The following is a 22,174-nucleotide window of genomic DNA, read 5'->3' as shown; positions in this document are numbered from 1 at the left end:
ACAGAAGGCTGGGGACCGAGGTGCTGGCAGGCGGCCGCCGAAAAAATCGGCCGCCCCGCACCTCCACCTTAATTTGCGCCACTGCCGCGACAGGTAGGCCCCGTGAACCGGGCGCGATTAGCGAGCGGCGCTACAGAGGCGGTCGCTGCCAAATATCGCGATCGGGGCGGTAGCGGGGCGCTGCGCACACCGATGATGTCATCGGTGGCGGCGCAGCGCAACAGGCTAACGCTGCCATTAGCGCCCCCAGCTAAATATCGCGGGAGGCGTGGGCAGTGGCGCTAAAGCCACTGAATGCCCTCTTTAGGCGCTAACTGGTGGCGCAGCCCACTGAATTTCTCCCCTTAATGTAGTAAAGCATCCCAAGACGCTTCACAGGAATGTTATCAAACAGCATTTGACACCGAGCCATATAAGGAGCTGTTAAGACAGCTGACCAAAAGCATGGTCAATGAGGTAGGTTTCAAGAAGTGTCTTAAAGGAGGAGAGAGAGGTGGAGAGGCGGAGCGGTTTAGGGAGGAAATTCCAGAGCTCAGGGCCTACCTGGGCAGCTGAAGGCACGGCCACCAATGGTGGAGCGATGAAAATCGGGGATGCGCAAGAGGCCAGAATTAGAGGAGTGCAGAGATGCCGGAGGGTTGTAGGGCTGGAGGAGGTCACAGGGACAGGGAGGAGCGACGCCATGGAATGATTTGAAAACAAGGATGCTAATTTTAAAATTGAGGTTTTAAAATCCATTGAACAGACTGGGAGTGAACAAAGGAAAAATGAAGAAGTGGTGATTAGGTGACACGAAGATTGGGTTATAACCAATGTTCCCTCTAATTATTTTTTCATTCGTGGTCCCTTTAAATTTGCTTGTGCGGTATCTTTACCAGCGGTAACAGCTGGTGAGCAGCCTGCGCGGGACCTCAGGATCGGTGCTCGACTGCACACCTCAGGGGAAACGTTGGTTATAACGACTGTAGTTTGTAGAAAGATGAGGAGATAAGCAGGTTCACGGATTTGGAAAATGATTTAGAAGGAAAGACAGACTTGCATTTATAGAGCACCTGTCACGACTTCGGGACGTCCCAAAGTGTTTTACAGCCAATGAAGTACTTTTGAAGTATAGTCACTGTTGTGATGTAGGGAACGCGGCAGCCAAGTTGTGCACCGCAAGCTCCCACAACCAGCAATGTGATAATGACCAGTAATGTGATAATGACCAGATAATCTGTTTTTTTTCCTGATGATGTTGGTTGAGGGATAAATAGTGACCAGGACAACTGGGAGAACTCTACTCCTCTTCTTCAAAATAGTGCTGTGGGATCTTTTATGTCCATTTGAGAGGGCAGATGGGGGCCTTGGTTTAACATCTCATCCAAAAGACGGCCCCGCCAACTGTGCAACATTCCCGCAGTACTGCACTGGGACTGTCAGCCTAGATTTTGTGCTCAAGTGTCTGGAGTGTGACTTAAACTGACTGCATTCTGACACAGAGGCGAGAGTCCGACCCACTGAACCAAAGGCCGGCACCTTGAGTACAATCAGCCTTAAATTCAACACAATGAAGACGCAGAAGGGAGTAGGAAATGTAGTATGACATATTGACCTCCCAACCTCTGACTCATAAGCACTGGAAGGAATTGAAATTCTCATCTCCTTTCTTTCACTGTCTGTTTCTGTGCGACGTTGAACGATGAAAGTATTATTATAGGAATTTATGATACCGAAGTACATTCATTTCTGGCATAAAATAAAAGAAATTTCGGTCCTTGGAAATTGCACAGGAAGTTAGGGTAGGATTTCACCCACTGGTGCCCTCCTGCACTGAGCCTGTCAGACCATACAGGGTAAGCAGGAGAGCACCTCGTCTGCTTGGTCATGGCTGCCACCTTTGGGAGGTGGAGTGTCCATGCTCTCCAGGAAAATTTACTGTTGTACCCCTTTGGTACAATTGATGTCAGCCGTGGCTCATAGAAACATAGAAGATAGGAGCAGGAGTAGGCCATTCGGCCCCTCGAGCCTGTTCCACCATTTAATGCGATCATGGCTGATCATCCAAATTCAGTACCCGGTCCCTGCTTTCTCCCCATATCCCTTGATCCCTTTAGCCTAAAGAAATATATCTAACTCCTTCTTGAATATATTTAATAAGTTGGCTTCAACTGCCTTCTGTGGTAAAGAATTCCACAGGCTCACCACCAGGGTGAAGACATTTCTCCTCATCTCAGTCCTAAATGGCTTACCCCTTATCCTTCGGCTCATTGGGTAGCACTCTCTCCTGAGTCAGATGGTCATGAGTTTAAGTCCCACTCCAGAGCCTTGAGCACAAAACCGAGGCTGGCTCTCCAGTGCCAGCCTAGATGAGTGCTGCACTGTCGGAGGTGCCGTCTTTCAGATGAGATGTTAAGTCGAGGCCCCGTCTGCTCTCTTAGGTGGATGTAAAAGATCCCATGGCACTATTTCGAAGAAGAGCAGGGGAGTTCACCCCAGTGTCCTGGCCAATATTCATCCCTCAACCAACAAGAATATATTATCTGGTCATTTATCTCATTGCTGTTTGTGGGGCCTTGCTGTACGCAAATTGGCTGCTGTGTTTTCTACAATACAACAGTGACTACACTTTAAAAGTATTTCATTGGCTGTAAAGCGCATTGGGACATCTTGAGGTTGTAAAAGGCGCTATATGCAAGTCCTTGCTTATTTCTTTTACCTGTTCTATCAGGGATTCAGCTAGCTTTCCTGGAACCTCACAGTGGAGCCCACTTGTATCCTACTGGAGGCCAGTCCGCCTCATTTCACCAGACATACCGTACACCAGATCCCACCGAGCTTTGGGGCAGCAGGAAATGCAAGCGTAGTCAGTCCTTGTCCTCCCCTCCCCTCTGCCCGGTGCAAGGGGACCATGTTGGCCAGACGCGGGTTCTGCCCTGGACTATGCCCTCCAGAAACTCCGGAAGCCTGGGACCCGGTGCATCTGGGAGCTGAGCTTCACGCTGCACTTCCACCAGACTTGCGATAGAAGTGGGCTGGAAGGTTGGTACAGTTTGGGGGCTTTGCTCCCTTGCTTTATGGATCAAATGCTGAAATCCTACTTCAGCCTTAATGTGCTAAAGTGCGAAGAACAATTAACTGAGTTGGCGAATCGATGGTACAGTGGGCGATCAGTAAGACTTCTGGGCCTAGAAATTCGGTATAGCCGCGTTTGGGGCGCTACAGCCGGGCGGTCGCAAAACTTTGCGCCCGGCGCAACTTAGCGCCACCTTCGCCGATATTCAGTTGCATCGCCCCAAGAGGTTGCTGCAGTGCTAAAGCAGGCGATGCACGAGTATCATAAGGTGCTAAGCCGGCGATCCGGGGCGCTACCACCGAGGGCGGGCGCAGCGCAGGTGCGGCGAGTTATTGATTGAAGGCAGACAGTCAGGCGCCGGTCAGCACTTAAAGGGGGAGGGTGGAATTGTTTGGCTGCCACGCCCTGCACACTGCAGCCCTGAGGGAGGGCCTGAACAGTGCTAATTCATCTGCTCCACGCCCAGGAGAATAGAGACGCCAAGGGAGAGAGCGCAGCGCTTCGGCGAGGGTGACCTGAGGGTGCTGGTTGGCGCAGTTGAGCACAGGCGCCATGTTCTGTTCCCTGAAGGTGGCAGGAGGCCGTTGCCCTCCGAATATCGGAAAGCCTGGAGGGAGGTGGCAAGCAGGGTCGCCTCCAACAGCGTGGTTGCCAGGACTCCCCTCCAATGCCGTAAAAAATTCAACGACCTCACTCGGGTTGTCAGGGTGAGTACCCTTTCCAGTATCCTCCTCATCCCTGCATGTGCTCCTCAGTTGATGGCCAAAGGGACGTGAAAGCCCTATTGCCCAGCCCTCATCCAGCAGCTATGGGACTGTCATGAAAAGCACTTGCATATTCAGGAGTTTATACACTGTCAGGGCTATTCCACCATGGGAGGCTGTGCAGGCAAGATCAGGGCTTCACACTGTCAGGGCTATTCCACCATGGGAGGCTGTATAGGCAAGATCAGGGCTTCACACTGTCAGGGCTATTCCACCATGGGAGGCTGTGCAGGCAAGATCAGGGCTTCACACTGTCAGGGCTATTCCACCATGGGAGGCTGTGCAGGCAAGATCAGGGCTTCACACTGTCAGGACTATTCCACCATGGGAGGCTGTGCAGGCAAGATCAGGGCTTCACACTGTACTTAGAGACTGTCCTCTCTCTTGCAGGGCAAGCTGGCGCACAACCGGAGACAGCAGCGCCAGACTGGGGGAGGCCGTCCTGACATTAAGCAGCTCAGCGACCTAGAGCTGCGAGTGGAGCAGATCATGGCAGGCCGGCTGATTGGTCCCGTCGCAACTGGGGATGCCGACCCTGTTCTGGGCACCAATGGTAAGGTCCTCACCTTTTTGACCTCTCTCTTTCCACCTGCGCCTCACGCCAGCATCCTTTGCCACTATCGAACCAATGCAGTGCATAGCAGCACTCATGCCTCCCTCGCTGCTGTCATGTCCTCACTCTAAAGCAACTCTTGTGCCTCCCTGCTTTCAGATGGTGACTTGCCAGGTGAGGAGGCGGCCCCTCAAGCTGGCACTGTGTCGGACTCAGACCTAGAGGAAGAGGAAGCCGCCCCATCAGGGACACCCTCGGCCGAGGCAGCCCATGGCCATGCTGGGGATACGTCTTCCCTGGAGGGAGCAGGGGGGAAGTGTCGGGGGACCAGCGGGCTGCAGCAACGCAGGAGGGGTGGGGAAGCTCAGCGGCCTTCTCCCCGGAGGGAGAGTGTGGCCTCCAGTCCTGCTACAGTGAGCGCAGAGGAGGTGCGGCTCCTTGCAGAAATGGGTGCCCAGGCTGAGCGCAGGCACACTGAGCTCATGGCTGCAGTGGCAATGATGCCTGACTCCATAGAGTCACTGGCAAGGAGTGTGCAGGAATTCGGGGCAGCACAGGCCAGGAGTCTGCAGGACTTCGCGGCAGCACAGGCGGCCTCCAGCCAAGTGCTCAGTCGTGCCGTGCATTCACTGGCTGGTGTCATCCAGACACAGACCAGGGCCACACGGGCACTAACTGCTGCCACACTCGCTGGCTCGGCCAGGCATTGCCAGGGCACTCGCCGTGCCGCAGCAGCCCAGCAGTCTGTGCTTCAGCAGATTGCTGCGCATGCTGCAGTGCTGGCCCGTGCGGGTGCCAGTGAATCAGCCGACCAGGGAGTGCCTGTGCTCTGTCAGGTTGGCAGCATTCTTGCAGCCAACACTGTCACTCCTCCACTGCAGCTGCCACCACCCATAGGACAGACTGCTGCCGCCCAAGCTGAGTTGGAGCAGTCCGCAGCCGGGCCCTCCAGGCCCAGAGCTGGTCCAGGCCGACCCCCAAGGGCATCTGCTGTCTCACCAACTAACCCTCAGCAGCCTTCCCCCAGCCTTGCTGCAGCCACTGGGGTCCCATTGAGGAGGAGCTGCAGAGTGGGTAGGGGCCATGGCCGGAAGCGAGACGGATCACCCTCGCAGGTGAAAAAGTAGAAGGTCTGGCCAATTTTGTTGTTTTTTATAAACAGGCTGAGGCTGTTGTATTTCTTTTTTATAAACAGGCCGAGACTGTTGTATTTCTTTTTTATATGAAGGCCGAGACTGGCGTTTTTGTTTTTTATATAAAGGCCGAGACTGGTGTGTTTTTGTTTGGGGGGGTTCTCTGAATTAGTTTGTCATGCAGGAAGGGCACAGAGTTATAAGAGTAAAAAATTTTCTTTAATCGCACTGTCCATGTTTGCTTTTGGAAGTATTGGTTGCCTTGATCAGCTGAGGGCTTGCGGAGCGGCTACATTCATCTTCCTTCATTGGCACAAGCCATTCCCTGAGAGGGGGCCTAGAACCTAGTTGCAATAAGCTGCAGACGGACGGCCCTTGCACTTTCTGCCTCCCTCCCATCTTGGTCCTCCTCCTCCTCCTCCTCTGGTGGTCCTCCAATGTCTGCTGGCAGTGGCTGAGTCCTGTGGATAGCCAGGTTGTGCAGCATGCAGCACACGACACCGAAATGGGAGACTCGCTCAGGCGAGTACTGTAGGGCTCCCCCGGAACGATCCAGACAGCGGAACCGTTGCTTGAGCACGCCGATTGTGTGCTCAATTATGTTCCTGGTTACTTGATGGCTGTCATTGTATCGTTGTTCTGCAGGGGTGCTGGGCGCATGGAGCGGGGTCATCAGCCAGGTGCACAAAGGATAGCCTTTGTCCCCGAGAAGCCATCCTCGTGGGTGAGGCTGGGCCTGGAAAAGGTCTGCCACAGAAGTCTGGCGCAGGATGAAGGCATCATGGCTGCTGCCTGGAAAGTGGGCATTGACAGCTAGTATGAGCTGCCTGTGGTCACACACCACCTGCACGTTGAGCGAATGGTAGCCCTTCCGGTTGCGGTAATCCTCGGCATTCTCCAGAGGTGCCCGCAAAGCCACATGCATGCAGTCAATGGTGCCCTGCACCATGGGGAAGTCCGCTAATGCTGCAAATCCCATTGCACGCTCTTGCTGCTTGTCGAGGGTCACGGGGAAGGAGATGAACTGACGTCTCCTTCTGAAAAGGGCATTGGTCACCTGGCGGATGCAGCAATGTACCGCGAACTGGGAGATGTTGGAAATGTCCCCAGTAGCGGATTGGAAGGAGCCGGTGGCATAGAAGTTGAGAGCCACCGTCACCTTCACTGCCACCGACAGAGACGTCCTGCTCCTCAGCTGTGGCTGCAGATCTCTCTGAAGCAGGTGGCAGACCTCTGTGACCACCTCCCTTCTGAATTTCAGCCTCCGAACACACTGCTCCTCAGACATGTTCAGATATGAGAACTGCTGGCGGTATACCCTGGGTGGGTAAGGCCTCCTGTGCCGACGTCTGTTGGCCCTTCTCCATCTGGCCATGACTGGCAGTCTCTCACGGCGTCTCTGAGCCCTCTGAATGCAATGCAGTAAGCCAACGTTTGCACCCATTGCAGCACCCATTAGATGTATCGAATTAATGCTATGGCACTGAAAGTTAATTACAAGCGCAAAGCTCTGGCCTTAAGCGAGAAGTACCTGTGCGAGTGTTGATTCAAACCAGAAAGCTCTCTCCCTTTGTCTCTCTCCAAATATCAGTGTCTCACAAAGAAGGAGTGGAGCAAAATGGCTGACATTTATACTGCAAGAGGAGTCCCCTTTAATTAGCGCCCCCCGCGCCCCGCAGCGACTGGGAACCGTTCCCCTTTACCAGACGCACAATAGGCCGGCGCCACTGAATTTCTGGTTCGGGGCGTACAAAGGGCGTTGCACCATGAAATGACGTCAGGATCTGCGCGCGCAGCTGAGTGCGTGCAAAGGTTTTGTGCCGCCGCTAAATCGTTACTGAATTTCGCGAGAGGTGCAGATCGCGCCGCGCCCGGTCGCTAGACGCTTAGCGCCCCACTTCTCGCCCTCTTAAGGCGCTAGCGGCTGGCGCAACCAACTGAATTTCTAGGCCCTGGAGTCAAGGGTCAGATCCAGCCCAGACTGGTGGGTGTGAGGCTGCCACATTTAATGGGCTTTGGTGGGCTCCTAGGGGCTCAAGTCTACAGCGGGGGTGGGGGGGGGGGGGTACCATTCATGCAAAGATTGCCGGTGTGGGAAATAGACAGCAACAAAAAAATTCACACTGGTGCAGTCATGGTGCACAGATCTGAGGCTGACCTGCTCGGATTTACGTGACAGAACACCTCAACTACAGCCAGCTTGCTGCGAGCCACTGGCAATCTGAAACTAAATCAAATGGATGTGTACTTAGTCCTTCTGTGAGTGAGCACCAGCTGTAGCCATGGCAACACCCTCACCATGGCTGCCCCCAGCGATAATTCTGGATGGTCTGGGCAGCCATAAGTGTTTCCAGTCGTAGCACTGAGGACTGTCTGAAGAAAAGGTGGGAGTTTGTAATCGGTGAGTCAGGGTGTCAGGTGGGATATTCCAGCAGACAGAAACTGTTAGATCCATGGTTCAGTGGATAAATAATTACACGGATGTTGTACATAACAAATAACAGGTCTTTACTGGAGGAGGGTAATCTCTAGACTGGGGTACAGAGGCATGTGCACAGCTTATATACCGGTGTGGTCACTGCCGGTACTACAGTATACAGGAGCTGTAAAAAGTAGTTCTGACTTAAAGCACGTACACTACAGAAACGGAACTAGATTAATCCTCGACAGGATAAGTGTAAAACTCAATGGATGGGAGCCACTTTTTATATATAATATAATAATACAAGCTCTCTTGTAAACGGGGAGGGGAAGGGTTGATAGAGCTGAACGCACGCTATCTTATATGCAGTATAGTGGCTTTTGATTGACAGACCATTTATACAACTGAAAATGTAGCCTGTCCTACTTTCCCCTTTGTCTCTTTGACTTTACACCTTCACTGAGCTGTCTCTCTCGTTCTCAGTTTCATCTTTCTTCCTTTCATTCTTTCTTTCCTCTTTCTCAGTCTATCTCTCTGTTTCACCTCTCGCTTTCTTTCCTCAAGTTTCTCACTTTCTTGCTTTCCTCTTTCTCAGTTTCTTTCTGTCTCACTCCTTTTGCAGCTACATAAAGCTGCTTGCCCCTGTAATTTGAGAGATGTATTGTCACAAGGGTAGACCTGTGCAATTTTACTTGATGTGTTTTGTGTGAGCCCCACTCTGCAGCACAGTTGAGGGACCCCGAATTCGGCAACAGCCTTTCAATGCGCGTGCTTATATTTTCATGTTCTGTGCCAACTAGTTAGCCTCTGTCAATGTGTGGATTGGACGGAGCGGGTATTAAGATATATTGAGCAATCTGCATGCGAAGGTATCACAAATAGCTCCATCTGTTTTACTTCTATCTGTTCCTGATGGAGGGCCGGCAGCAAGAGTATTGGTTGCATTTTCTGCCGGGAGTCTTTACCACTTATTATGTTGTGTACAAGTATTCCGAGGGGCCCGCATGTGACACTGCAACGCTCCAAAGTAGAACGTACGCAGGTCTGTTGGAGTCTGAAGGAGAAAAGATGGGTTGATCTGTCAGGGCTTAAATCCATCATAGAAACATAGAAGATAGGAGCAGGAGTAGGCCATTCGGCCCCTCGAGCCTGCTCCGCCATTCAATGAGATCATGGCTGATCATCCAAACTCAGTACCCTGTCCCTGCCTTCTCCCCATATCCCTTGATCCCTTTAGCCTTAAGAAATATATCCAACTCCTTCTTGAATATATTTAATGAATTGGCCTCAACTGCCTTCTGTGGTAGAGAATTCCACAGGTTCCACTCATCAGAACTGAAATGTGGCAGTGGTGGGTGCGATCAAGGACCGAGGGGCAGGTATTTGTGCACCATCCCCTTCAATTGGAGTCATTTCACATACAAGCATTTGTATTGTTTATCCACAAAACTTTTAATGTGATTCTTAAACAAGATATTGTTCCAGTTCTTTCAATGAAGGAGCTAACCTTTGACTGCATATTTCCAGTGTGAAAGTCTAAAAAGTATGAAATAGAACTAAGAAAAAGCATACAACACAGGAGTATTGGGCCGACTTTATGAATGCACGCCGCTGGTGAACGTCTCACCCCTCGAGAGCTCGCGTTGGGAAATTGCAGGTAAACGTCCCACCGTTTCCCAATTTGCACTCGCATTGGGTGAGATTTCACACCTACAGTATATACTCTTAAAGTCTTTAACATCCTGTAAATTCACTTTTAAAAAAAAGAGCTTTCCCCAACAGGTAACCGCATTGCCTAGTGCATCACTAGCACAAACCAGAGGGCCACATGTTCCATTCATGGTCTGTGCTGAGATCGCTGATTTCAGTCAGGGATGTATAATTAACTTCAGCCTCCCTTGGGCTAAGGGAGGAGGAGAAACAAACATCCGGTCGGGATTACCGTCTCGCTGCTATCCAGTGACTTGGACTGCCCTGGAAGGAATCAGTGGCTCAGTGGGTAGCACTCTCACAGGCTTGAGCACAAAACCTAGGCCGACACTCCCAGTGCAGTGCTGAGGGAGTGCTGCACTGTTGGAGGTTCCGTCTTTCAGATGAGACGTTAAACCGAGGCCCCGTCTGCCCTCTCAGGTGGACGTAAAAGATCCCACGGCACTACTTCGAAGAGGAGCAGGGGAGTTCTCCTCTGTGTTTCTGCCAATATTTATCCCTCAACCAACATCACTAGAAACAGATTTTCTGCTCAATGTCACACTGCTGTTTGAGGGACCTTGCTGGGAGCAACTTTCCTGCCGTGTTTCCTACATTACAACAGTGACTACACTTCAAAAGTACTTCATTGGATGTAAAGCACTTTGGGACGTCCTGAGGTCGTGAAAGGTGCTATAGAAATGAAAGTTCTTTCTTTCAAAGTGCACCTGTGCGGGCATCAAGTGACGACAGGGTTGGGCTCAGCTGTAGTGCCGAGCCCCTCGAGCCTGTTCCATCATTCAATTTGATCATGGCTGATCTGTACTTAACTCCATTCACCCACCTTGGTTCCGTAACCCTTAATACCCTTGCCCAACAAAAATCTATCAATCTCACTTTTGAAATTTTCAATTAACCCCCAGCCTCAACAGTTTTTTTGGGGGAGAGAGTTCCAGATTTCCACTACTCTTTGTGTGAAGAAGTGCTTCCTGACATCACTCCTGAATGACCTGGCTCTAATTTTAATGTTATGCCCCCTTGTTCTGGACTCCCCCACCAGAGGAAATAGTTTCTCTATAGTTTACCAAATCCTTTAATTATTTTAAACACCTCAATTAGATTACCCCTTAACATAAGAACATAAGAAGTAAGAGCAGGAGTCCGCCATACGGCCCCTCGAGCCCGCTCCGCCATACGGCCCCTCGAGCCCGCTCCGCCATACGGCCCCTCGAGCCCGCTCCGCCATACGGCCCCTCGAGCCCGCTCCGCCATACGGCCCCTCGAGCCCGCTCCGCCATACGGCCCCTCGAGCCCGCTCCGCCATACGGCCTCTCGAGCCCGCTCCGCCATACGGCCCCTCGAGCCCACTCCGCCATACGGCCCCTCGAGCCCGCTCCGCCATACAGCCCCTCGAGCCCGCTCCGCCATACGGCCCCTCGAGCCCGCTCCGCCATACGGCCTCTCGAGCCCGCTCCGCCATACGGCCCCTCGAGCCTCCTCCGCCATACGGCCCCTCGAGCCCGCTCCGCCATACGGCCCCTCGAGCCCGCTCCGCCATACGGCCCCTCGAGCCCGCTCCACCGTTCATCGACCTCAACTCCACTTTCCTGCCCTATCCCCATATCCCTTGATTCCCCCAGAGTCTAAAAATCTATCTATCTCAGCCTTGAATATACTCAAAGTCTCAGCATTCACAGCCCTCTGGGGCAGAGAATTCCAAAGATTCACAACCCTATGAGTGAAGAAATTCTTCCTCATCTCGGTCTTAAATGGCCGACCCCTTATCCTGAGACTCTGCCCCGTAGTTCTAGACACTCCAGCCAGGGGAAACAACCTCTCAGCATCTACCCTGTCAACCCCCTTCAGAATCTTGTATGTTTCAATGAGATCACCTCTCATTTCTTCTATATTCAAGGGAATATAACCCGTCTTCATAGTTTAACCCTTTTAGCTCCGGTATCATTCTGATGAATCTGCTTTGCACCTCCTGCAAGGCCAGTATATCCTTCCTGAAGTGCGGTGCCTAGAAATGAACACAGTGCTCCAGATGCGGTCTAACTAGAGTTTTATACAACTGAAGCATCATTTCCACGTCCTAGTTTTATTAGTTGTTCCCTCATTTCAGTGAATCCAGTTCTTTATAATTTTACGTACCTGGCTCCTGGTATTAAGGATTTGACTCCCAGATCACGTTCGACTTTATTATTCTTCGGTCGCTATCCCCTAGGGGTGCTATTGTTTCATAACAGGAGCATTCTACCATATACTGCACATATTTAATCTCATGAAGGAACGTTCTGTATAAATACCACCTGCTCCCCCAAGGGTAATCAAAGGAAACTCAAGAATATTCACCCACGCTCAGGTCTCTGTTATTTAACCCTAGCCTTAGCTGGCACCACCTCCCTACCTCTGCAGCGCAGAAAGTGTTGGCTCGCATGAGGTATTTGATCATCTTCAACTACAGTCACCAAGAGAGGCGAGCCGTACAATAAAATCAACATGGTTGGACTTTTCATTTCTACTGCAGATAAATAAAATTATCTGGCATTAATCAGAGGCACTTGGAGATCTGATACTGGTTTTCTATGGCTGTTGGGTATCACAGTATTGCTTGACCTCAATTAATTTATCTGCTTTCGATGAAGCACGCCGATAGTGCAATTCTACATTGAGGCTGAGTGTCCTACTTCTAATTTGTATCTTATGAGGTTTTATTGCGCTTCCTAATGCAATAACACCAACCTCCAGTGGGGATGGGGACTGGACAAATCTAACTTATTGAATGTGGAAGCTCCAAGGCGCCCTGATTATAAGCTTTTGGTTGGTTTCTCTGGCCTATTTTAATATAATTTAAAGGTATAATTTGGAAGATCTTAGGGAAGCTGTTATAAACAAGCTCGTGGCCCTGATGCATAAGTGTAATGGATTTTCACAGCAAAAATACCTCAGGCAGGATCAAAGTGCATTTCACCCACTTGGGTACCGAACGTTGTGCTGTGGCTTTCAATTTGTCTCATTTTTGAAGTCTTAATTCGTGCTGGAGTCAGAGGGGAAGTGGATGGGTCACACAACAGCAATGGACACGAGGAAGTCGCTTTCCCATCCTGGCTTTAGTTCCCTCAATAGTTTACTGCCTCGTGTGGTACTGACCAGACAGATACGTAAGGTCCCAGGTTCTATTCACAGCCTGTGCAGGTTCAGCTGATATCAGCTGGGATGACAGGAATGTCATCACAACTCATCCATGCCTTTGTTACCTCTAGACTCGACTATTCCAATGTTCTCCTGGCCGACCTCCCATCTTCCACTCTCTGTAAACTTCAGCTCATCCAACACTCTGCTGCCCGTATCCTGACTCGCATCAAATCCCATTCACCCATCACCGCCCTGTGCTCGCTGATGTACATTGGCTCCCAGTCCAGCAACGCCTTGATTTCAAAATTCTCATCCTCATGTTCATGGCCTCACCCTTCCCTATCTTTGTAACCTCCTCCAGCCCTAAAACCCTCCCAGATCTCTGCATTCCTCCAACTCTAGCCTCTTGTGCATCCCTGATTTCCATCACCTCACCATTGGTGGCCGTGCCTTCAGCTGTTGAGGCCCCAAATTCTGGAATTCCCTCCCTAAAAATCTCCGCCTCTCTACCTCTCTCTTCCTTTAAGATGCTCCTTAAAAGCTACTTCTTTGACCAAGCTTTTGGTCATCTGTCCTAATAGCTCCTTCTTTGGTTTGCTGTCAACTTATGTTTGATAACGCTCCTGTGAAGTGCCTTGGGACATTTTACTACATTAAAGGCGCTATATAAATGCAAGTTGTTGTTGTACAACTGGCCTCAGCAATTTTGGGATAAGGAGAGAGAAAACATCAGCCAGAGGTCTCCTTTCTGATCTCTATCCATTGGCCGCTACTTACTGGAGGACAGTACAGGCTTCGTTGTGATGCTTTCCCCCTGCCCCACGGACTGAGAACCTGCAGACACTCAGGCTGCGATTTCGCCTTCCGCAGTGGGTCGGGGCGGCCGGGGTCGGTGGTGGCGTACAACCCCGTTGCTGGCTCCATTTCACTTTGTGAAAAGAATTTTACACTAATTGGGCTTGTTAAGCCCGCCCAGCACGTTTCCCAGCCAATTGAAGGAAGTGGGTCTGATGAAGTCACTTGACGCGTCATCAGCCAGTTTCCTTAAAGGGACCATGCGCAAATTGATTTTGACAGTTGTGCTGTCAGTGTTCTACAGCATTGAGGTGCTGCAAAACACTGACAATCACTGCACAGAGTTGTACGGCTGCACCCAGGCTATCCCATGACTCCCTCCCTATGCTTATGGAGGGAGTCACAGCATGCAGTGAGGTCCTCTTCCCTTCCCATGGGCGGAAGAGACCTCCCCAGGACACCAACGCAGCCTGGTTGCACATTGCACAGGAGGACACAAGCAGGGATGTCATCAGGAGGACCAGGCTGCAGTGCCGCAAACCTTTCAATGATCTCATTAGATCATGAAACGTTACTGCAAAACCACACTCAACCTCATCCTGCTGTGCCACTCATCACATCCCCATCACTCTGCCTTCCCTACTCTACTCCTGCACATCCTTACTCACACCAATTTACCTTGCACCTCCACCCATCCCTCTCGATCTACATTATCACTTCCCCATCTCACTAGCCACCCCTCACACTCACCCTCATCCTAGTCCAATAATACCAATTAACAGCACACAAGGGTAGGCACTTGGGTGTTTTAGCCAATGTTCATGTGAAGTTTCTGTTAATGTGCTGCCAAACATTGAAATCTTTATTTGCAACACTTTGCCTTCTTGGTCAGATTTGTGTGCACCTTTGGAAGTGGCTTCGTGAGTTGCAGTGAACGGTGAGACATAACGGTACCCCCCACAATGGTGATGAGTGTGAAAGGAATGGCTTGGGCATTGTAGGGATGCTTTATCGTGTTGGTGTGGGGTGGTGCCAACCTGGCGCATCATGTGGCAGCCAGGGTGTAGAGCGTCAAGTGAAGTAAATCTGGCCATGGTGAGGTCATCCCTGCCGTCCCGGGCAGCAATGTGGTCAGGTGCTGATGCCCTGTGTCCTGTGCAGCATCAGTTGATTGCGGAGAAGGTTGGTGTTGTTGTTGGTGCTGCTGGTGTGCCTGGTGCTGCCAGTGTTGGGGCTGATCGTGGTGGGATTCTGAGGACCACGATGAGATTTTTTTTCAAGGGCACCGATGCTGATGGAATAGATGGCAGGTAAGATTGAGATGACATAAGCGATCTGTCAATGGAGAGAGAGGTTGTTCCAATGAGGTGACACTGGATAGAGAGTTAACTCCAAACACTTGCAAGCTGCATAAAGCTCAATCTGTCTTCCAAATGCAGTAAGCAACAGTTTCTAACCTTGGAAAGTGAACACCTATGAAATGGGAGCTTTTATAGCCCATTTGCAGCTGTCATGTAAAGAAATCATCCCAAGCTGACACAACACCCGACCTCGTTACCTGACGGGATCCCCGAGCAGTGGGGAAGCCATTGGCGAACTCTAAAAATATAAAGCTAAGCTTAAATTACTAGTTAATTGCCTCTTAACAATCTCTCTAATGATGTAAATTGCCGTCCCAGCCATTTGGTGTCGGGTCTGTTCAGTGATGACAGACCCGACATCTGGGAGACTAGCATGGAGGTGGGTTGACAGCGGGTTCCCTACCCGCAGTCAAAAAAAAACATTTTCCCAGCCGACCCGCCTCCAAACGCCCCCGCTGACCCCTCGAAAAACTCCCCCCTCAGGGCCTGACATTCCTATAGGCCTGTTCCACCCCTGTAGGTACTACGAGACGGGACTTCCTACCAGCCAGTCTGCCCAGTCTTGATCCTGTTCCAATTTCTTTGGATGAGGCCATTTGCATAAAGGAGAAGGGGTGGGGTTCCAGGAATTTTGGGCCCCCCGCCAGTGTCTAGGCTCACAGGTGAAGAATGATTAGAGGGGTAAGACACAAGGATGGATGGAAGCGCATCTTGGCAAGAGTCAGGAACGGAAGTGAGTAAATTAGAGGTGAAAAAGGTAGGTATATTGAAAACATGAGGAAGCTGAAGAAATGTTATATAAAATTTATAAAGCCTCTAATCAATCTCAACAACTAATACCTTATGTGAAACAGCATCTAATGCAGAAAGAAAGGGAGAGATACAAGCAGATTCAAACTCTAACCCATGTCGGGGGAAGATTATTTAAACCAATTTCAAATCATTTGGTTCTCTTTCTGATGTTGCCTAGTAACTGAAGCTCCAGCATAGCAACAATTTAGACTGAGCTTAGACAATCAGTAAAGGGTGAGGTTTTTAGTTTACATGATCCTAAGATTTGAAGTTAACTCTTCGAGCTCCATGGATGAGTTTGGAATTAATAAAAACATGATTTCAGTTGACAACAACTTGTATTTATACAGCGTCTTTAATGTAGTAAAAGGCCCCAAGGCGCTTCACAGGAGCATTATGAAACAAAATTTGACACCGAGCCACATAAGGAGATATTGCGACAGGTGCTTGGTCACAAGGTTAGGTTTCAAGGAGCGACTTAAAGGAGGAGAGGTAGAGAGGCGGAGAGGTTTAGGACGGGAATTCCCGAGCTTAGGGCCCAAGCAGCTGAAGGCACATCCATCAATGGTGGAGCGATGAAAGTCAGGGATGTGCAAAAGGCCAGAATTGGAGGAGTGCAGAGATCGCTGAGAGTTGTAGGGCTGGAGGAGGTTACAGAGATAGGGAGGGGCAAAGTCATGGAAGTTTACCAGCGCATTAACACACTTGTCTGAAATTCTTCCTTGCGTTTTTAACAGGGCCAGTTACCTACTTTAAGTATACAGGTTAACACATGTGTTAAAATAGGGGAGGGAGGAATTTCACATAGATGTGTTAATACATTCATACCGCAGATAATTCAATTTCGCCCATTTTGCACTTTCGCCCAAAGTTAAAATTACCCCCAACCTGTACAAAATAAGCAGGTTAGTGCCTCCAATTAAACAGTGCACAGCAGAATTTGATATGACCATGTTAAGTGCTTGCACAATAATATTGCACATTATAATTTCAGGCTAAAATTGTTTTTAGAAGAAACATTTGGAACGATAGGATAGATTAGAAAGGAAAAATTGTAAAATTACCATTTAAAAAATGACTTGGCAAGAAGAGAAGATGGAGGATAATAGAGAGCATGTTGTGAGCAGAATTATCTTGCTTGATGCAGTAGTATATGATTCATATTGCACTGTAATAGCTTTCCCTGATATTTGGTAGATTTATTGCTGTGTGTGTTTCAGTGTCTCATGCCAGAATTTTGCAGGGGCTCAGCAGGCATGATTGGTGGTGGGTCGGGTGGAAAGTGATTTTTTTTTCACAGCGGGGCGGGACCCTACTGCCACGCGCCTTTCCCAATGTCGGGTCTGTCAGCACTAGCAGCCTGGTCCTCCTGACCACACCCCTGCTTGTGCCCTCCTCTGCAATGTGCAACCAGGCTGCGTTGATCTCCTGGGGAGGTCTCTTCCGCCCATGGGAAGGGAAGAGGACCTCCCTGCAGGCTGCAGTGCCGCAAACATTTCAATGATCTCAGTAGATCACGAAACGTTAGTACAAAGCCACACTCAACCTCATCCTGCTGTGCCTCTCATCACATCCCCATCGCTCTGCCTTCCCTACCCTACTCCTGCACATCCTTACTCGCACCAACTTAAGCATATGGAGGGAGTCATGGAAGAGCCTGGGTGCAGCCCTGTGCAGTGTTTGTCAGTGTTTGCAGCACCTGAATGCTGTAGAACACTGACAGCACAAATGTCAAAATAAATTTGGCCATGGTCCCTTTAAGAAAACCGGCTGATAACACGTCATCAAATGATGTCACCAGACCTGCTTCCTCTATTTGGCCAGGAAACACACTAGGCGGGCTTAACAAGCCCCATCAAGGGACAGTGGGATGGAGCCAGCAGCAGGGTTGGGACCCACCACCACGTCGCCCGCCACGGACACGCTGAGCTTAGCAAAATCGCGGCCACAGTGTGGGAACAGAAAAACCAATAAAACTGGGCAGTGTAAGGGGACTGATTGGATGGAGTTAGGGAAGTGGGGTGGTGGGGTGAGTGAGGGAAGAGGAGTAAAGGGTGTGAGTTGAGTCATAGGGTTGGATGAGGTTGGTTGGAGAAAGTCCATGGAATGATTTGTAAATGAGGACAAGGATTTTGAAATCACTGCTCAGTTCCCAAGTCCCATTTCAGAGAATTGAGCACATAATCCAGGCTGACACGCCCACTGCAGCACCGAGTGCTGCACTGTCCTGCAGATGAGACGGTAATCCAAGGCCCCGTCAGTCCTCTCAAAAGCTGTAAAAGATTCCACGGCACTAAGCAAAGAGCAGGGGAATTCTTCTCAGTGTCCTGGCCAATATTTATCCCTCAACCAACATCACTGAAACAGATTACCTAGTCATTATCACATTTCTGTTTGTTTGTGGGATCTTGCTGTGCACAGATTGGTTGCTGTGTTTCCTACATTACAACAGTGACTACTCTTCAAAGTGCTTCGGGACGTCCTAAGGTTGTGAAAGGTGCTATATAAATGCAAGTTCTTTCTTTTAAGCCCCACACCAGGATTTGAGCATATAATATAAACTGAGAAGTCAGTACAGTACTAGGGGAGTGTTGAATTGTTGGGGTTGCCATCTTTCAGGTGAGGTATCTCCTCAAAGTCCTGCCTGTTCCAGTGCATGTAAAAGATCCTGTGGCTTTATTCAGGGAGGTAACACCTCCTGGTGTACCAGCCAGCAGTTTCTCCCTCGGCCAACACCACAAAAGAACAGATAAATGGTACATTTGTCTCCTTGCTGTTTGTGGGATCTTGCTGTGTGCAAATCTGCTGCCACGTTCGTCTAAATAACCCTGACTACAATTCAGAAGCTTTGGGATATTTTGAGGATATGAAAATTGTTAGGTAAATGTGAGTTCCTTTTTCTTCCTTTATTTTAAGATGATGTATGATTGTTCCTCTTAATCAACCCAGTTCTTTTTTTCACCAGACTGAATTAGCGGCCGGCCTTGTCGCTACCTCCAGCTCCAACCTCGAGTCAACCATATAGATTGCACGGTGCTCCATCGGAGACCTTTCATCCTCTCGCTCGCTGAGTGAGGAATGGCCTCTACTCACAGTCGAAATGGATTCACCTCGCCAACAATCTAAAATGCTGGGCCTGCAAACAGAAGCACACAAACATCTGCACGGATGTCCAGTTTAGCTGACAACAGATTTGTAAATTAGCTTTTTGAAATTACAGTGCCCCGTGTTATAGAACCATTGGATTAGAACCATTATATGCTAATCTGACCAAACTACAACCAATGGGACATTTGTCTTCCCCGGGAGTGGAGCTTCTTTGTGGGAATTGATGAAGTCCACTCAGGCAGTCGGAACGGAGATGAAAATGAAAATCCATGTTTTATGATTAACTCTACTGATTCATAGCCACAAGGACATTACTATTGATCTTATAAATGTGCCCTCGGAAGATACGACATCTGTGTTTACACATTCATTAGAAAGGACGAGGGGCGATGGTCTTCTCTATCCATCGGAATCAGCTGTGGGAGGATGAATTTATAATTCTGTGGAGAATTCATTATTCTTCCAATGTCTTAAAGGTCTGTGAACCAAGCCACTTTAATTTGCTCTGATAGTGCACTGGTTGAAACGTTCGTGCAGGCGTGCATTATTTTAACGCAGTCGTTTATCCGGTTTTAACACATCGATCGATACGCTGGTCGAGGAAATAAAACCCAGAGACCAGTCATAAAGCTACGAAAATGAATTGGCCATATTTCTATTTTTTTTTAAAATATGACTGTCTCCAATTTCTCCCCACTTCTTATGAAGGTACTGGACGTACAGTTCCACAAGCGCCGGGTTCACCCTGCGGTACCTCACTCAAGCCTAGACAATGAGTATCAGCAGGCTATTCCACTGCAGAGGGCTTCACAGCTGAGCCCAATCCTGCCCTCACTCAACATGCACACTCAAATGTTGTTGTTGTTGTAGGATATATACTTGAAGGGTAAATCTTTGCAGGGCTAAAGGGAAAGAGCAGGGACTAATTGGAGAGCTCTTTCAAAGAGCTAGCACAGGCACGAAGGGCCAAAAGGCCTCTTTCTGTGCTGTAAGATTCTATGAGCTCCAACACTGCTTCTCAGTTCTCCAATCATTACTCCTACTAATAGAAAATAAAAATAGCACCACAATCAACCAGAGCGGCACATTTTGAAATGGGTCTGTACTGTCTTGGTGCATATCTACAAGCATACGGAGCAAACAGTGGGAAATATCGTTCAGTCCATCAATGCCACCTCATCTAGACTTGGACTTGGACCACACAATTGCTTGGAAGAGGCCACCTCCTATATGTTTTTGCTCATTAGACTACAGCTGTGCACTCCTAACACAAGGACCCATTTGCCAGAAGCGTATATCATGACACACATGCTCCACCATTTTTTGCCCATTCAAATCAGTAGGGGAGACTCCGCACAAATGGAAAACTCACCCTTACATTTACGTGTGTGTTGAGATGTGGTTGAAAGACCAAGGCCCATGGTAGAAAACACTGACTATCAAAGCTGGGAACAATAAGGGCTCGATTTTACCAGGCCTGAGGAGGCGGGATTGGAGGCGTGTAAGGTGTCAAAATCGCAAAAATGGTGGGCGGCTCCGATCCCGCCTCCAACCCGCCTCCGAGCAATTTTTCCACATTTGTGGTTTCAGACCCCGTTTCCATCCCGCCTCCAAGAGACAGGATAGGCCCTTAAGGCCCTTAACTACCACTTAATTGCCTCGATAATCCCATTTTGAGAGGCCTTTCTGAATTTAAGACATTTGCCCCATGCTGCACGTCTCCTCTGGAGCACGGCAGGTAATCATGACGGCCTCACAAGTAGACTGCTTACTAACAGCTGCAGCTCCACCATTAAAAAGGAGTTTTCACCAATCATCATTTGCAGGTGGCAGAACTTTGTTGTCTCAGGTCTGGGGGATCTTTTAGCAGGCATACGCATTGTTGTGGAAGTTTGGAGCCTGACACCCCTGGGAAACCCCTCGCCCCATATTTACTGAGTGCTTCCTCAGCTGAGGTATATACCAGAAGCATGGGAACCATTTATTTCCTTTCCTCCTGGACATCAGATTCGGACGAAGACCAGCCGCGGCAGCAGCAGAACCCTGAGCATCAGCAGCACCAACTGCAGGAGCAACAACAGGAGCGCCAAGCTGCTGCTCACCCACCTGAAGCTGCACAGGCCAGAAGGCGCCAGCGCATGGAAGCACGTCGGCGCAGGAGATACCCCCAAAACAGGGTCTACAGACAGAGGATCAGCTACCTCAACATGACTGAGCAGCAGTGCCAAAGGAGGCTCAGACTTTCACGAGAGGTTGTGGGTGACATCTGCGCAATGCTGCAGCAAGACCTGGAGCCCAGAGGAGCAGGTGGACACCCCTTACCAGCGGCTGTCAAAGTCACCACCGCTCTCAACTTTTTTGCTTCAAGCTCATTCCAGGGATCAGCAGCAGACATCAGCAGCGTCTCCCAGGTGGCCGCACACACTTGCATCACGCAGGTAACCGATGCCACCTTTGCCATCGCGCACAATTACATCAATTTCTCCAAGGATCAAGCCAATGTAACTGCGCTTGCGGTTGGGTTTGCCAATCTGGCAGGCTTTCCAAGGGTGCAGAGCGTTGTTGACTGCACACATGTGGCCCTAAAGGCACCCCATCACAATCCAGGTATTTTTGTCAACCGCAAGGGCTTCCACTCCCTCAACGTACAACTGGTGTGTGACCACAAGAAGGAAATTTTGCATGTTTGTGCCAAGTACCCTGGCAGTTGCCATGACTCCATCCTGTGCCAGTGTAGTGTGCCTTCGCTCTTCAGTCCGCCAGACCAACTTTTCGGATGGCTACTTGGAGACAAGGGCTATCCCCTGGAGACGTGGCTAATGACACCGTTGAGGAGCCCTTCCAATGAAGCAGAGGAGCGCTACAACTCCAGCCACATTTCCACCAGATCCATAATCAAGGTGCGATTCAGATGCCTTGATAGATCAGGTGGAGCCCTGCAGTACTCAGCAGCCAGGGTCTCCAGAATCGTTGTGGTCTGCTGTGCACTTCACAACATGGCACAGCATTGTGGCTTGCAGCTGTCTGAGGTACAAGTGGCTGATCGCATAGCCTCCTCAGATGAGGAGGAGGAGGATACCAACAATGAACAGGTTGTGGAGGCACATCAACCAGCGGCAGCAGCATGCGAGCACATTGCTGCCCGGGATGCAAGGAACACACTCATCTTGGCCAGATTTGGTTAGCCTGCACAATCAAACACTTTTGCCTCGCACCTTCTTACCAGAGCATCGACAATGGACAAGAACCTACATATTCCTATCACTATGACCTCCATACTGACAATTGCAAGTTGCCCTAAGGCCTCAATGTGGAAGTCCCATTTTCGAAATGACACAGGCCACAACTTCAACAGTTTGCCATC

The sequence above is a fragment of the Somniosus microcephalus genome, chromosome 20 (assembly GCF_052327205.1).
Source record: "Somniosus microcephalus isolate GS21.2 chromosome 20, FLI_Smic_1.0, whole genome shotgun sequence".
NCBI lineage: Eukaryota > Metazoa > Chordata > Chondrichthyes > Squaliformes > Somniosidae > Somniosus > Somniosus microcephalus.
The sequence above is the reverse complement of the archived record's forward strand: the minus strand, read 5'-3'. Positions refer to the sequence as shown.